Source organism: Scomber scombrus, chromosome 22 (assembly GCF_963691925.1).
Source record: "Scomber scombrus chromosome 22, fScoSco1.1, whole genome shotgun sequence".
Lineage (NCBI taxonomy): Eukaryota > Metazoa > Chordata > Actinopteri > Scombriformes > Scombridae > Scomber > Scomber scombrus.
The window spans coordinates 13,958,755-13,975,085 of record NC_084991.1 but is presented as its reverse complement, the minus strand read 5'-3'; positions in this window follow the sequence as shown (position 1 = coordinate 13,975,085).

The window sequence follows — 16,331 nt, the reverse complement described above, 5'->3', positions numbered from 1 at the left end:
CTCCTGGTCTGGTTGTTTGTGTTCCCTGCAGATAGACGTGTCGGGTTTGGGTTTCTGATCGGCTCACTGTGGGCTGTAATCTCAGATGTACACACCGGCTGTCATTGGTATTCTGTTCAACCGGGTTGCTTTTAACAAGCCTGGGAAAGAATGAAAGGAAGGGACACAATGCAGGGGAAATGCTATACTGTTCAACCTGCTGTTTTCACTGGCGAGTGTGTGAATTAGTGAGCGAGTTTGATCAGCAGACGCATTATGCTGCTGTCAACCAGCGCTGACAAGCTGATGAAAAGAACTCAATCAAACAACAACGCCTTTTCACCTTTTCATCCCGTCTGGCAGCGTTTAAGACTGGATTTCCTTTATTTATCTGATATATCATCTCAATATGCGTAATCATATTTGCATAGCAGCAAGACGACAGTATTGTTTGTCAGCCGTGCAGTAAAGTGTTTGCAGGGTGTGACGATCGGAGGCACTGAGGGAATCACCTACTGTTCCCACTGGGAGTATCCTATTACCACCTATCTAGACTGCCTCTCTTTTTCTCATGCAATATAAATGAGTTGTGTGCATGTGTTTGTTTCTGTGTAAACGAGGGTGTGTGCCAGAGGGTAAACGCAGGCTCAGGTGTCCTGGTAGGCCGCAGCCTGTCATCTCTCCTGTGCTTCTGCCCTTTAGAGATGCGTCAAGGGAAGGCTTTGGCTTTAGGACCGAGTGCCTCGAAGAAAAAAGCTGCATCTTTGTTCTTTCTTTGCTCATAGATCCTTTCCCATCTGTTCCTCTTCTTTAAAAGGTGTATTTTGGGAAATATGCATATTCACATTTTTGCTGAGAAAGAGATGAGAAGATCAACACCACTCATGTTTGTTTTGTATTGTATTGTAGTAGGGCTGCAACTAACCATCATTTTCATTATTGATTAGTCTGCCAACAGTTTTTTTCTTTATTAATCATTTTATCCATACACTGTTTTATCCTCACACTTTTAGGTGATTTCATTACATGAGATACTTAAATATTCAGTTTATAATGATATAAAAGAAAACTTTGGCAATTTTGTTTAAAAAACATATATTATAAGTCCCCTCCAGAACTGCTTTGAGATATGTAAAAATACTCTGCTTTGAGTAATACTTTGTGTCTAATATGGTTTTTTCCCCTAAAAAAAAGGTCAGTTACCTTGTTAAAATCCGTGAAGTAACATCTCCTCCTTTTCCTCAATAAAAAATGCATAATCTATGAATATGCAACTTTCCCCCCTTCAGCAGATGAATGTGAAAACGGCCTTCTTGTGTCAAACCCTGCACAGTGAAGCTCAAAACATCTAGAATCAAAACACCACATTTTTTGAGTGGAGCAGGACTTTAAACAATTAATTAATTATCAAAGTAGCTGTGATATATAATAGATTATATCTTGGTTGTTTACTCGTGAGCTTTAGAGGTGCTGGAAAGGATTTCACAGATCCAGGCTAGCCATTTCCCCCCTGTTAAGCTAACTCTGCATGAAAGTAAATAAATGAAATGTCAAACTACTCCTTTTAAGGAATATCCATATGTCAGTTGTTTCAGAGTCTAATAATCATTCCTCAGGTGGCCTTTTTCTGTTCATCTGTCATTCTATCTTCTTTTTAATTGGTATCATTTCCATAAGTGACATCAATGACGTCTAATTCACCTCATCAATGTACATCATTTAAAAAGTGTCCACTCTGTTTTGTAGGTTATATTATGATAATATGTTCAAATGTGTTCATGTGAACTAATCATTTACTTTCATTTAGCATTATATATGATTAACCTCGGGGGTTCATGTGATGATGCACTTACTGCTGTATCACAAAGTCAACAGCTGCCCAGCTGCTGTTTGTCCTTATAAGCGGTGAGCATTCCTGTGCACTCAGCTCAGACTCATTCATGTTTATGACCATTAATGGTCAAACAGGACCAGGCAGACATGTTGAGAGTAAGGCCCGGCCAATCCTGATATTAAGGAGTAAAAAAAATAAATTTAATAGTGGTTTATCGGCCCGAAAATCTTCTATAAACACAATTTTTGCAATGATGCCTCAAATGTCAAACACATGTGAGAAAGATATGTGATGGAGGTATGATATTTTACAGTTTAACACTTACTACTCACTACTAACACTGTAAACTTCACGGGGAGTTTAATAATTATCAGTCAACTATAAATAAAAAACATCAAAAATCATGTGCTTATATATTACATTGTAGTTAAGAACAGGGGTTAAATATGCATAAAATGTTGCCTATATAGCTTTTAAAATATATGTGATAGGCCAATATCAGCACCTATCTGACAACGTAAACGCTGATACTTATATATATGTGATAGGCCAATATCAGCCGATAATACCAGCTGAATTATATATATCGGTCAGGATCTAGTTCTGTTGTTCATCATGGATTTAGAAAGAAGGCTACCACTCTGTAGTCTCAGTAGTGTTTAATTCAACCGACCTTCTCCCGTTTCCATTCTGGGCTCCAGTGAAAATGTCATCCCGTTCTGTATGCGTTGGTCCTCCACGGTTTCCAGTAATGAATCCTGTGTGACTCTGACTTTTGCTCCAGTAATTTCCATAAACAAGCAGGCTGGACATAAAACACATCTCAGACATTTGACCCCTGAACATGGCCACACAGGGGTAATGGCCTTGTGATCTAACTGACCTCGAGTGTGTGATTTGTCAGGAGCTATTTTAGCCACATAATTTCTTGCATTGACTATACCCAAAGCTTCAATTGCCCTTTTTTAGCAGTGTTGTTGCCATCTGGAAGTCAGGCCACACGGGATATTCCCTCTAGAGAGCTGCTTATTATTCAGTTTGGATCTATGTTTTTGGAATTGGTTCTCTAAGGAGTCAAGAAAAGTGTATCATGGTATCAGAGTTTATCTTATGTAGAAAATAGCGTAGGGTTTCTATTGCTGTGGATCCTATCTGATCCTATTCTTGGGTCGTGAGTTTTTGGGGTCAGTTGGATGACTTATGGAGTAAATGTTGATGGTCAAGAGTCTTAAAATTAGGCAAAGGAAACAAGTTTGAGGTGCAATTAAAGAGAAGCCTTCTAGATATAGCATGTTGTGGTGGCTGTTGGAGTATTTCAATGCAAAGTAAACACATATGTTCATATATTTTAATTTTACTGATATTTATGTCTTTGTTTCTTTTACATTTTCTTTAGTTTTTTTCTTTTTCTGTTTCTTTTTCTACAGTTTAAAAAAAAACATTCTTCATTTATTTTAAAGATTATGTTTCTGGATCCTTTGTCTTTATTATAAAGTTATTGGCGAAGAGGCTGACAGGAAGTAAGGGGAGAGTTAAATGAGTATGACATGCAACAAAAGGTCACTTGCAGGATTTGAATGTTACATGCACAGTAACCACTCAGCTACCAGGTACACATATTCCTCATTTATTAATATATGACTGTTTTTTTCCTCTCCAATATCCCTATAGCATCGTAACTGCCACATGGTTTCCTTGGTATTTGCTATATGTTTCCTATTTCTACAGCAGGGCTTAATTTGCTCTGATTATATGTATCTAGCACTGCTCACCTGTTTAAAAGAGGTGACCATCTTTGACACTGAACACTGAGGATAGTACCAAAAAACACATTTAAGCTTGTTACTCTTCTGCATTAACTTAGAATAAAGGCAAATGAGGACTTCAAAAGATTTTTTTTTACTCTCAGTGCCAATTAATTTACCTTTAGTTGCAGATTTTAAAGCACCAGCAGACAAACAAAGTGATTCTTCTCTATACTGGACTGCTTTTTGAGCCTAATATAGTTATATTCTGGCTTTTTCATCTGAAATAAAACTTTTCAACTGTAGTTTCATCCAGTAATAAATAATCTAAATAAACTATGGCTTTGTAAAGGTTAAGATATCACTACTGTGGCTTTAATATCTATAAAAGACTGCTGCCATGAGACATTTTACTGACTAATAAAGCCATCACAAGGATCCCGTCTATAGACTCTGACAGCGTGCAACCTCACTCCCTCGAGGCTGCTCGCTCTGCGCTCTCCAATGAATACATGCTGCATTGTTGGTTTTGTGTTTGATACATACTGCATAAACATGATGTGTTATTTAAAATACAATATTAAGCTTGTTTTTTTTCCTTTTGCTGGGTAGCATATCCCACCAGAGCTGCACTTAATCTGACTAACATACTTTTTTATGACTATTAATAAATTCAAGACATGAAGTTGAAATCCCTTTAAATGAGTGAATACAGAAGGAATTAGTATGATTTCATCCAAATTTAAAGGAGTTTTTGTAAACTTCATAAAAACCTTTAAAGCTTAATCTGTTAAAAGAAATGTAGCCGTTCGAAAAATGAAGACAATCTCCTCGATGAGCTTGAACATGATCTGACAGCTCCATCTTTCCCTAAAGCACACATTGCATCCCCCAAGCCTCCTTCAACCTTCAGTGGCAGGTCACAGGAGAGTCAGGTACATTCAGCTGTTGACACTCAGACAATCTGTTGTCATGGTTGCTGTGTGAGAAAATAAGAACATCCACAAATCAGTGGAGGGTTGCTGCTCCGCTGTCATTGTTCCTACAAGGTCTACTCTGCTGATGAAGGACCAAATAAGTGTTACTAAACACCACTATGGCCTCTCTACTTCCTATAAACCACAGGAAATGTTTGGCATTTTTACTTCATCAATTACAAACTAACAGATTGTTGTTGATTCGAGTCATTTCTCAACTGTTATTGATCGATTTGTTTCAGCACTAAAGCAGCATGTAATTAACCCTTAAACAGGAAACATGATTAGTTAAGGTGGTTGCTCAATTGTTTGTGCTTTGAATTGGAAGGACTAGATTGGTAGAATTGAAGCTTGTGGTAAGTCTATACTTAGATACTTAGATAGAAATGATAAAACTCAGTTTAGAAACTAGTTTAGTAGTAACAGAGAAATAAAAGATTCAATTGTTTACCATTATGAGCATTTTTATACCTTAATAGGGACAATGTATCTTAGAGGAGATACAATTCATAAAAATCCAAATTTAAAAATATATATTTATGGAAATGTTTTACTTAGATGCACATTAGATAACTAGGATTTTATTTTTCACATCTCATTTTCCACTCCTGCCTGTTTAAGGGTTAAGAAACCTGTTAAAGAGTGTGTTATAGACTATCTTCACACCTTATCTGCAGTTTTCCGCACAATTAGCACAACTCAATCCTTTGCTTGTAACAATGGAGAGAAAACTATAAATTCATCACAGTATCAAACAGAATCTAAACTATTTAGATCTGAGCTGTGAATAGCAAACTAGAGTATTAAAGAGAGACAAATAGTAATGTGATAGTATGATTTTTAAGTGATTTTTCTGAAGCAAAATGTCTTGATGTGAAGAAAGCTGTGAATAAGAAAAGTTAGGAAACAGAACAGAATCATAAAATATGCACCATCAGTGGTAACCAGGTTACGTGTGTCTACTTATAAATATTTCTGAAAATAGAAATTCAACAGGACTGAGTGTTGAACTTTAATGCTCTTTAAGCACCAACTGGAATATGTGACTGCAGCGCTGTGTATGAAGGAAATGTCAAGAATTGAAAGTTGGCATCAAATATTTGATCACACTCTTAGACTTGTTTATTTAATCTTAAATATATGACTTCTTTATCTCACTCAGGAAACACTGATAATGATGCATTGAGCTGTTTTGACGTGTTGTTTTAAAAGATATAAAGGATTAATATTCCCCAATCTAACATAGAAGATGTATTGTTTTTTTATTGGTAGAGGCACATTTTTAAACACAACTTTACTCATCATAAAACATATTATTTAATAGCATAAAACTACAATAACTACAAATATTTCCTGCGGATTGCTTTCAGAGAATAGTTTGCACATTGATTTATGTTATGTTTTTTACAGTAGTTTTTTCGTCTTGAATTTTTTTGCTCTAATTTCTTTTCCCTTAATTTTTTTTTTAATTTCTTTTTTTTATTCCTTTGCCTGAAAGAAAGTGTTGAATTACTTAATTGTACTGCAGAGATGCCTTCGTAAATTTCGTTATACATTGTATAATGACAATAAAGACTCTTCTATTCTATTCTATTCACTTTTTTAGTATTTCAAGCACCGCTCTCATCACTTATATACTAACTTAGTTCTGAACTTCACCATCAAAAGACTTTAGATCCACCGTATCGTTTGATGTGCACTTACACTTGGATTTGATTCATGAGAAATATACACAGCTATTGTATTTGATTGCACAAAAGAAAACTGGTGCAGTGATTCATTTACACACAGCGAACACTATCCATTTACAGTACTCGCGCACACCTTCAACAGAAAGCTGATGAATCACAAAATGGCGGGGACGACCGCGTTTGCTTAGAAACACAACGAGGATACTTATGCACAGTTGTTGAAAGAGCATGAATCAGGGTTTCCAGCTAAGGCTCATCTCCAAGCTGCAGGAGGCGGAGGAAACAACAAAACCTGAGAATTAAATGCAAATCGATTCTGATGCACAGCAAGAAATCCTGCTTTGGTGAAGCTTAGAAAATGTTCAGTTTGCATTTAGAGTGAGTCTATATGGTTGATTTTGGAACCATAGTTTGTGCAGTGGTAAGTGGTAAAGTGTGACTCTTAAATCGGACATAATGTGATTTTTGTGATGGTGTGTTGCTTTTATACTTTTATGATGTCAGATATCTTTGTTCAACATGGTTAAACTTCCAATATTTGAGGTGGACATAATGTAAAAATGCCTGCTTTGAATGTTCTGTTTGCAAATGTACCTCCTCATTCATGCATGCCAGCAAACAGCTGTCCATTCAATAGCCTTTGTTGCTAAGCTTGTTGCTAAGCTTGTTCATTTGTATATTTCATCTGATTTGGGCTCAAACATGTATGTAAGTATTTCATTTCATGTAAAGAATGAGAAATATAATTAGATGAAATCAAATTATTGTTTGTTTTTCTAGCAGCTTTTGGAAGCTAACCAATCAGAACAGAGTGGGCCTTAAAGATATAGGAGCTAAAACAGCTTGTTTCAGACAGAGGCTGAACTGAAGAGCCAGTCTAATATGAATTTTAAGTTTTTTTAATTGTAAATCATGCAAATATATTCCAGCAGAGCCCCAGAATATAAATACAGACCTGAAAGTGGGTGTGATTTGTCTTCTTTAAGTAGGGAGAGGATTATAAAGGCTTGGAAAACACTGGAGAAACAGCTTTTGCCCAGTGCCTGTGCTCAGTCCTGGTGCATGGCACAGTGGGAGGTGGGTGTGGTAATGTGGATCTGATCCTGACTGACAAACAGCTGGACCCCCAGCCGCCCGAATTGGGGGCAGGGCTTTACACCAGCTCTATCACATTCCATCAACAGCTCCAATCCGCTGAGAGAAGTGACACCACTGATTAACAGCACCCAATTTCATCTGCGTCAGGCTTAACTGTGCGCTGTTTCATCATCCCCTCGTGCACACTGGGGGATAGCTGTGGGATGAACAGCCCAACAGAAAGCTTTAATAGCCACCAGTTTTATCTCAGCCGCAGATGCAAGTAGTTAGTTTTTATTGAATCCATTTTACAGATGCAGTTAAAACTCTGAATTGTGTTTTGATTAGCGGTACGTCTCAGATGTGACTGGCTAATGCTTCTTCTTTTTTAACTTTGTGTCACACATGAAAGGTTGTCCATGCAAGGATGAATAGAAAAGGACTGTTTTAATTAATCCCACATCATTTTTACTGCTGTGGGATTTATATTGGAGTGCCTTCTTAAGATGCAGTACAGAATCAATTATGTCACAGGGTTATATACACCAAGGAAAGTAAGAACATGGCTCCCTGCAGAAATGAGCTGTTCATGGCTGCAGCAGGGTTTGATGATTATATTCCATAAACACTAGTCACCTTAACCACCGTAGCAGTGGAAATTATACTTAATATATAGCTCTACTGTAGAGCCACTCATATACGGCTAAATTGCAGGAGCAAATACCTTTTGTTTAAAACATATTGCTGACTGAATTACATTTTCTCTCAATATAATGTATAAAATATAGTTATTTAACATATTTGACAAGTTGTAAAAACGTTGATACTGACTATATGTGTAAAATGTTTAAAGACGATGTAGTTGTTCTTTTTTACTAAAATATCTGATATTGCTGTACAATATCCGATATTTCTAACTACAGCATTATTAAACTTGTTATGGTTATGTTTAGGCACTGGCAGCACTTGGCTAAAGTTAGTGAGAGATGGTCTTGGTTAAATAGAGAAAAAAGCATGCAGTGACTTCAATCACAACATTTTTTTTTTAAACATTTAAGTGAAACCATGAACTTTCACTAACCTTAACCAAAGGGCTTGTATCGCCCACATGTAAGCATGAATGGTTAGTCCCCCTCCCTCCCCTTTGCCACGTTCTCATCATGTTAGTTGGATGGTAGCAATGGGAAAATTCTCATGTTTTGCTAATAGTCAGTATTCACTTCAAACCCCTCAAGACGCCTGTGTGAGGGTTGATAAATACAATGCGTGTTCAAGGACTCTATGGCCATTAAATCTGCATTTAATTACCTTGAGAGGTGTTGTTTGCGTGTTCACATACGTTCAGGTACAGTACATACTGTATATTGTAGCTTTAAAAAAAAAAAATCCCAGGGAAATTTGATTTTTACTTTGGTGTGCACAAGAACGGTATTTACAAATCAAAAAATAGTAATTACATTGATAACCTGAGGTATAAACAACCTTTGGTAATACAAGCAGTAATCTTGTTCTGCGCTCTATTCCCTACAGCCTTAATGATGAATGTCTCTGTATTTGCATCTTAATTTCTGTGAGATTTATTTGAGGCGAGAGCTTAAATGTATTCATTGTCTTGTTTCAAACCCTCTCTGGAGGATCTCCCACTCACTGGCATCGCACATTACGTAACAGCTGCCTCGCCATAGAGCACCTGCTCTGATCGATTTTCCCCTCGCAGCATCCCTACCTGATATGCTGGGGTTAAGGCTTGTGGATCATTCCCACTGAGTTACTAAAACCTGGAGGATTGCACAGTGTGTGTGTGTGTGTGTGTGTGTGTGTGTGTGTGTGTGTGTGTGTGTGTGTGTGTGTGTGTGTGTGTGTGTGTGTGTGTGTGTGTGTGTGTGTGTGTGTGTGTGTGTGTGTGTGTGTGTGTGTGTGTGTGTGTGTGTGTGTGTGTGTCACTTGGCCGATACAAAGCGGGAGGAGATGCTATTGATAGAGATGAAGGACAAAAAGAGATATAAAGCTATTTCTGGTGACAGGCGAAGTAAATAATTTCTTCTGTGGGCCGTCTTGCAGACAGTCTTGCTGGTGTGGGAGTGAACAGGCTGTGACAAGGCTCTACATGGAGGAGTAGGCTGTGCTTATATCAAAGGTCTGTGACAAAGGAAAAGTCCTTCAGCCCACATTTACTTTCCACAGCTAACCTTGATCGTGTGAAGTAGAAAAGTGTAAAGTACTCGAGTTTCACATGCAGGCGTAACATTTTGTTAAGAACATTTAGATAGTTTCAATTTGTGCTTTCATTAATCTTAAGAAATTGTTAACAAGAACAAAGCAATATTGACCAACTTAGTTTAATTTATTATCATGCTAACATTTGCTAATTAGCACTAAACAGAAACTGCAGACAAGAATGTCACTAGTTTTCAAAGGATTGGATAAATGACCACGTGGAGATAATTTAATGGTTAAGTGAAAACTTTTGCCTGCTGGAAAAGTCAGGAGGTCACCAAAGTCAGTGAGATTCATCCTCTGTGGGTCATGAATGTCTGTATAAAATGTCATAGCTGTCCATTTAATAGATGTTTTAGTCTGTACCGAAGTAGCGAACCGACTAACATTTCCATCCCTACAGCCCTTTAAAGCCACTATAAGCAATATTTTTCATTATAACTTTGTATCAAGGACAGTGTGTAAAGTCAGAGGCATCACTCATAGTGATGAACTTGCAGAGAATTACGACCTTCTCTCGGCTTTATAGTGAGTTCGTTTAGCTGTCTGGCTTCAACTTTACTGTTTTGGTTCACTCTCTGTGCTCTCGTAGTGCTGTTTAAGGCTGCAGCAGGCATCTGTTTTCAGAGAAAAAGCTCTAAAAAAAACATTCACCAGTTGGACAGAAACACACTTCCAAATGAGTAATAATGTTACTCTGTGTAAAAAAGCAACTGCTTTCTAACAAGTGCAACATGTCAACATAAAAGGTGCTAAAAAAAATATGCTGTTGATGATGTATTTCCTCTCCCAGCACGTGGCCAAAAAAATCAGTTCAAGTAAGATGATTCAGATGGGAAAGAAGCAAAACTGCTTCAATCCACTGACATTTCTGTTTGATTTAAGAAAAAATATACTTAAGTTAAGTTTGCACAGCGTAGAGTATATGATAAAGATAACTCTGTACTTAATTTTGGACACAAATCTACAGTAACTATAACTCCTGCTGCAGTGTATCTGGTTGTTTCATTGTATCTGTAGTGGATAATATTCCCAGCTCTGCTCCTACATCTGACCTTGCTTACCAATAATTATCTATAAATACAATTACATGGGTGGCTAAGCATGCAGCACTGTCTGTGATGTCTGTACAGCCTCAGAGGATTCAGTGCTCATGGGTGCACTGAAAGCTTGGGGAGATCACTGTGTGCTTTTATTCCTCTGGGTTGAGATGTATATTAGTCATTCTCTGCTGCAGATCAGTGCGTGCCCCCTTTACTGTAATCTCTAGTTTAGATACAACTCTGCCCTTTCAGTTAGAGGAGCCTCTCTACATACTATATGAGATATTTTGCAACACTTCTACTGCACTGACACAATCCTGCACTGGCTGCTGCCTTAAAGAGCAACTCCATGGTCAAAGTCTAAAAAGTCAGCACGCCCTTTTTTCAGCCTGCAACGTCTCAACTGATCAGTTTGTGGTTTCTATAGACGGAGCATCTGCTTTCTCTTTGTCTAAAAAGGACGACCATATAGTGTTTTGTATGAGAATACTTAATGGTACTTTCCTACCAGAGGTGCTACCTGCTGCAGCGGTAACAGGATGTGGTGTGCAGAGTGACTCAAAACAAGCGAGGGGGCGGATTGAGGGGGATCTTCTCTTAACAACATTCGCTGTGTTTCTTTTCCACTGTTTCCATGGCTTACTGGTACAGGGAGCTGTCACATGGAGCATAACCAAAAAATAGCATTGCCAGACAGCGCTGACAAGATGAATGCAGTTTACCTTTTTTTTGTGAGGAAACAACTGTGTCAAACTAGAAATGAAATACCAATTTAATGCAAGTGTGTCCCTGAAAAGAAAAAAAAAGCAGTAAAAAGCAGTGGATGATTTTTTTTTTTTTTTTTGTGAATGATTTTGGTTTATATTTCTTTACCTGTACACATTTAGATTTATCATCTACTCTCATTAGTTTAGCAGAAAACAGATCAATAGATATCAGACTCCTGCACTCAAGTTATACTTAAAGGGAAATTACGGTTTATTACAACTTAGGTCTTATTTTCATAGTTTTGGGTTTGTCATTTAACATAGATATTAGTTTTGATAAAGGCGTATCCTCCAAAGTAATTAAGTTCCTGAAGAAGTCAAACATTGGCAAAAAATGTGGTTTTGATTTTAAGTAGGGCTGCAATTTATGATTACTTTCTTATTGATTGGTCTGTTGATTATTTTCTCAATTAATTGATTAGTTCTTTGGTCCCTTAATTGTCAGAAAATGGTGAAACATGTTGATCACTGTTTCCTAAAGCTCAAGATGACTTCCTCAAATTCTTCTGTCCAACAGTCCACAACCCAAAAATGTCCAGTTTATTAGAATAGTTAGGGAAAAGAAACAGAACATTTTGACATTTAAAAAGCTGGAATCACAAAATTTGGACTTTTTTGACTTTTGACTTAAAAATGAATCAAAATGATTCATCAGTTATCAAAATAGTTGGAGATTAATTTAGTAATTGGCCATTAAAAATGGCTAATGAACTATCATGTAAGGGGAGAGCAATGCTTCATTACGCTACTTCTGTGGCTACCCACTTTCATAACCACTAATTGTTTTCTCAGACATGAAGCCCTCCTTTATACTATTCTCTGTTAATTACCTAATTATTGCTCGTTAAATACTGCAAGACCAAATGAATGCAAACACTTCACCCAGAGGAAAGTGATCCAAGGTCAGACTCTTAACAAAGAATAATAACAGAATGGTGTTTGCTGTCTTTACTCATTGATTAAATTAAAATGTGCACAATGTGGAAGAGTTTTCTATTGATAGTATTGACACTGGTGTTAATAGTTAAAACAGTAATTAGTAGTTTTAGCATCAGCCCACCCCTGCAGATTATTTAAACCTTTTCATTTAGATTTCAAACCTGAAAAGTCGTCATTGATCCTTTTAAAATGAAAGCTGTGTTAGCACTTAACTTCAGTTTAGTTAACTGTTACATTCATAACATGCCTGATGGTTTGACTGCTTGTGTTTCTGTCCATTTCACTGCTATTAACTTGATGAGTGCAATCAGGATGATGGTATTTCGCTTTAGACATTTTTTTTTAGACCCTTTAAGATGTGGCTGGATGACTTTATGAACACCGGACATTTAGAAAAGATTCAACATGCTTTAAAATTTGGCAACCCCTCATTATGTTTTCCATCTGTAACATTTCACAGTATCACATGAATATGAAACAATTTCAAGGAGTAAGTTTATTTTGTTGTTATTACTGTTCCATCATTTCTTCTTTCTTGTTTTTTTTAGTGATTTTTACTGATTGAATATCAAGTTAATACCTATATTACCCATCCTTTGGCTTTATAGTTGTTTAAACTGAGCAGTAACTGACTCGTTGTCATCTGTATATGAATCACAATGCTCTATCTCAAGTTTTGACCTTGTAAAACCCCAAAGCAATAAAAATATTCAACAGGCAGATCTCGCAAAGCCTCAAAGCTTGACTGAAAGCTCCTTGAGTGACAGGCCTCCCTCTCAGCCGGCAGCTTTGGAGGGAAACTTTTCAAATGTTTTTTAATGATAAGAACTCGGAAACAAAAAAAGAAAAATGCCCATTGACTTGTAATTTGCTAATTAAAGCTCTCTCTTTAAGGGCTTGGAAGAAGATAGAAGATTTGTCTTGCCCTGTTTTCCATCTGAAAGAAAGGCAACGCAGCAAGATGGGAACCGTCAATGGTCAGTGGGGTCAATTGTCGAAGCCCCCTGGTGCTTTGGGAACATCTGCTTTCTCTGTTCTGACATGAGGAGGTTCTTTATATAGCAGAATGTACCAGTGAAGGGCACATGCAGGGGGCGTTTTGCTAGTGCAGACCATGGGAATCAATGCGAGCTCCAATAAAACTAGGAACTGGCTGCTCTGGCCGTCTTCTATCAGAGCCCACCCACAAACCCGCCTGCTGATTCACATTTACTCAGACAGACGGAGATTAGAGATGTTAAACGGCTGCCCTTTCACATCATATTGCTCTGCTTCTCCAAACAGAAGCCTCACTCCTCTCTCCTGTGTCAATTAATATTTTAAAAAAATTACAACTATGGAAACGGAGCTAGCCAGAATACATATTTTTTTATTAGGCAGAGAAAATACTGTTCAGAAGAGGAGAGAACACCAAAAATAAATTTCTGTCATACAACGATTTCCTCTCACACAGCGTAGGAAGGTCACTAGTACATCAAAGAGAAACAAACAAATGCCAAACTACGCGTGGATGATTAACCCCTTCCACCCCTGCTCCCCTCATGAAGAAGTTGAATGCATACTGCAGCACAGTCAAAATCACGGCACAGCTCAGGTGTTATTAAAGCAGAGCATGATGAGCCTTTTTTTTGGAAAGCACATCTTGAGGCAGTTCTTGATTCTCCACACTATGAAAAAAAACCACACAGAGACAAGAGAGGCAGGTGGCACTGTAGTGGGGTGGAGACAGCTTGTTTCGTCTTGTCTCGTGACCAAATCAGCAAACATGAGGTGTCAGAGTGAATACCAGTATCAGCCAACAACAAAAAAGGTGGTAAATACACAAAGAAAAAGAAGAAGAAGAGCAGCCCTCTGAATAAAGAGGAAGATGAGCTTGAAGAAGGGGCCTTGGCACAGAGTGCAGCATCAACCAAGTGATTAAAATCTCCTGAAAGAGGCAGAGAGGGAAGGCAGCTGGGGTCGGCTTTTGGCAGCTTGTTCTGACCGGAGTTTGGCGGACCGGTTGTGGGAGATATAAGACTATTTTTTTTATTTTTTCCCCCAATGTGAACCATAACAAGTCTTAAAAAACAAAAAAAAGAAAGAAAAAAAAACCCTGCTTCAATTCCCAACACACACACACACACACACATACTTCGATCCCACGTATACACACTTTCACACAACACAATCAGACTAGTACACAAACATGCAGACTTATACAAAGGCTGAACTTTACAAAGTCATGCAGATGGAATGTTTTGATATTTCTGTAGCTGAGTCTGAGTCAAATATGTTTGGCTGGCTGGCCCCTGAAAAAAAGTCTATTTTTATTAGATGAGATTTATAGGGAACTACTGTAATTCAGTCTGGGCCATTGAAGTGTACTGTCCTGGAAATCGTGACCGCATCAATCTTTGAATGTGGGGTAAAAAAAGAGCAAAGGGACTTTACAAAGCTGACTATACATCTTACGGAAAAAAGGGGCATTTTCCTCAGATCGCTTTTGTCTCACTTGGTTTAAATCTTTCTTGGCTGTTAGGGAGAGAAGCCAGAGCCACGCCTAATTACACGAAAAACTTCAAGGCTTCTTAAAATTTCCTTTGAACACACTCAAAAAGGGCATCCTGAGTACTAACACTTTTTTTTAGCTGAGTCATGTTGATTCTTGATAGGAAAAAACAAAAAAATACACTTTCTTGCCCAGAGTTAGATGAGATTAGATTCATACAACTATAAATGTAAGGATTGTTTTAGCATAAACACTGGAAACAGAGGAAACTACGAGCCTGCCTGCACCTGTAAAGCTCTAATTATAAATCTAAAACTCACTAATTCACACATTTCATCTCATTAGTTTAATCTGTCTGCAAAAATGTCAAGTTGTGGTTTCACAAGATGTTACTCCACCAAAGGTGACAACTAGACATTTTTAGACAGATTAAATAAAAGAGATATAACTGTCATGACCTCATGGTTTTGGAAAGTCTTTGTTTTGTTGTTTTGGTTTTACTGTGTTGCTCTTACGTTTGCTCTAGACTTTTGGATAATTTGTTTTTCCTTTGTTATTCTACTATCTTTGAACTTCCTTGCTCTTAATTAGCTCACGATGTTGTGTGCTTGAGTTTTGTATTCTGGGACAGTGTTTCCCCTTGTGTGTGTGTGTGTGTGTGTGTTTTCCTTCACTCTTCCTGCGTTCATGTGTTCCTCTTCACCCGCCCTGCATCTTCCCTCATTACCCCTTCCCTTCTCCCAGTGTCTTTCCCAGCCAATCACTGCCAGCCTGCACTTGTGTCTAGTCACCTGTTCCCCCTTCCCTCATTAGTTCTGTTAGTATATAAGTTTTGGTTTTCAGTTTTTGGATCTTTCTGCTCCACACTTTCTGTGTTCTGTATTTTGTTGCCTAAGAATAAAACCATTCCCTTCAGTCTCCGCATTTGGGTTCAACATGTTGGACATGACATGTTTAATTAGGCAGATTTTGTTACTGTCAGACTGAGCCAGGCTAGCAGTCTCCCTCTGCTCCCAGTGTGGTTTTGATCTTCTCATCTAACCGCCATCCCAAAAAAAATCAATAAATCTAAGTCCAAAAATGACAAAAAAGATCCTTTAACAATATCTGAACTGAAATGATTTAGGTTTACAACCAACACTTTAGGCATTTGCTTGATCATTTAAAGTAGTTTTTATACAGCCAAATCACAAAATATTCCACTGAATTTTCACTTTAAAATGATTATAATGGTTTCCCTTTTAGAGAGCATCAGTGCACTCAAGCAGCTCAACAGAGAAATTGGTTTGAATATATATATATAGTAAAATCATGAAAGAAAGATCAGACTCTCAGAGATCGGATTGGGTCATAACTGGCTTTCATCCGCTCTGTAAACTAGACTAATTTTGTTTTAAGATAATCATGGTGAATGTCTCAATTCTACAAACACAATGATGTAAACTGAAATGCTCATCCGTGTTCTGGCAGTGTGAGACACTGTGATCAGACGGTCCAGACACAAAACTGCATCGCACCGCGTTGCCCCGACAGCAGATTCGAGATGCGAGGAAGCTAATCGCTGCCGTCGA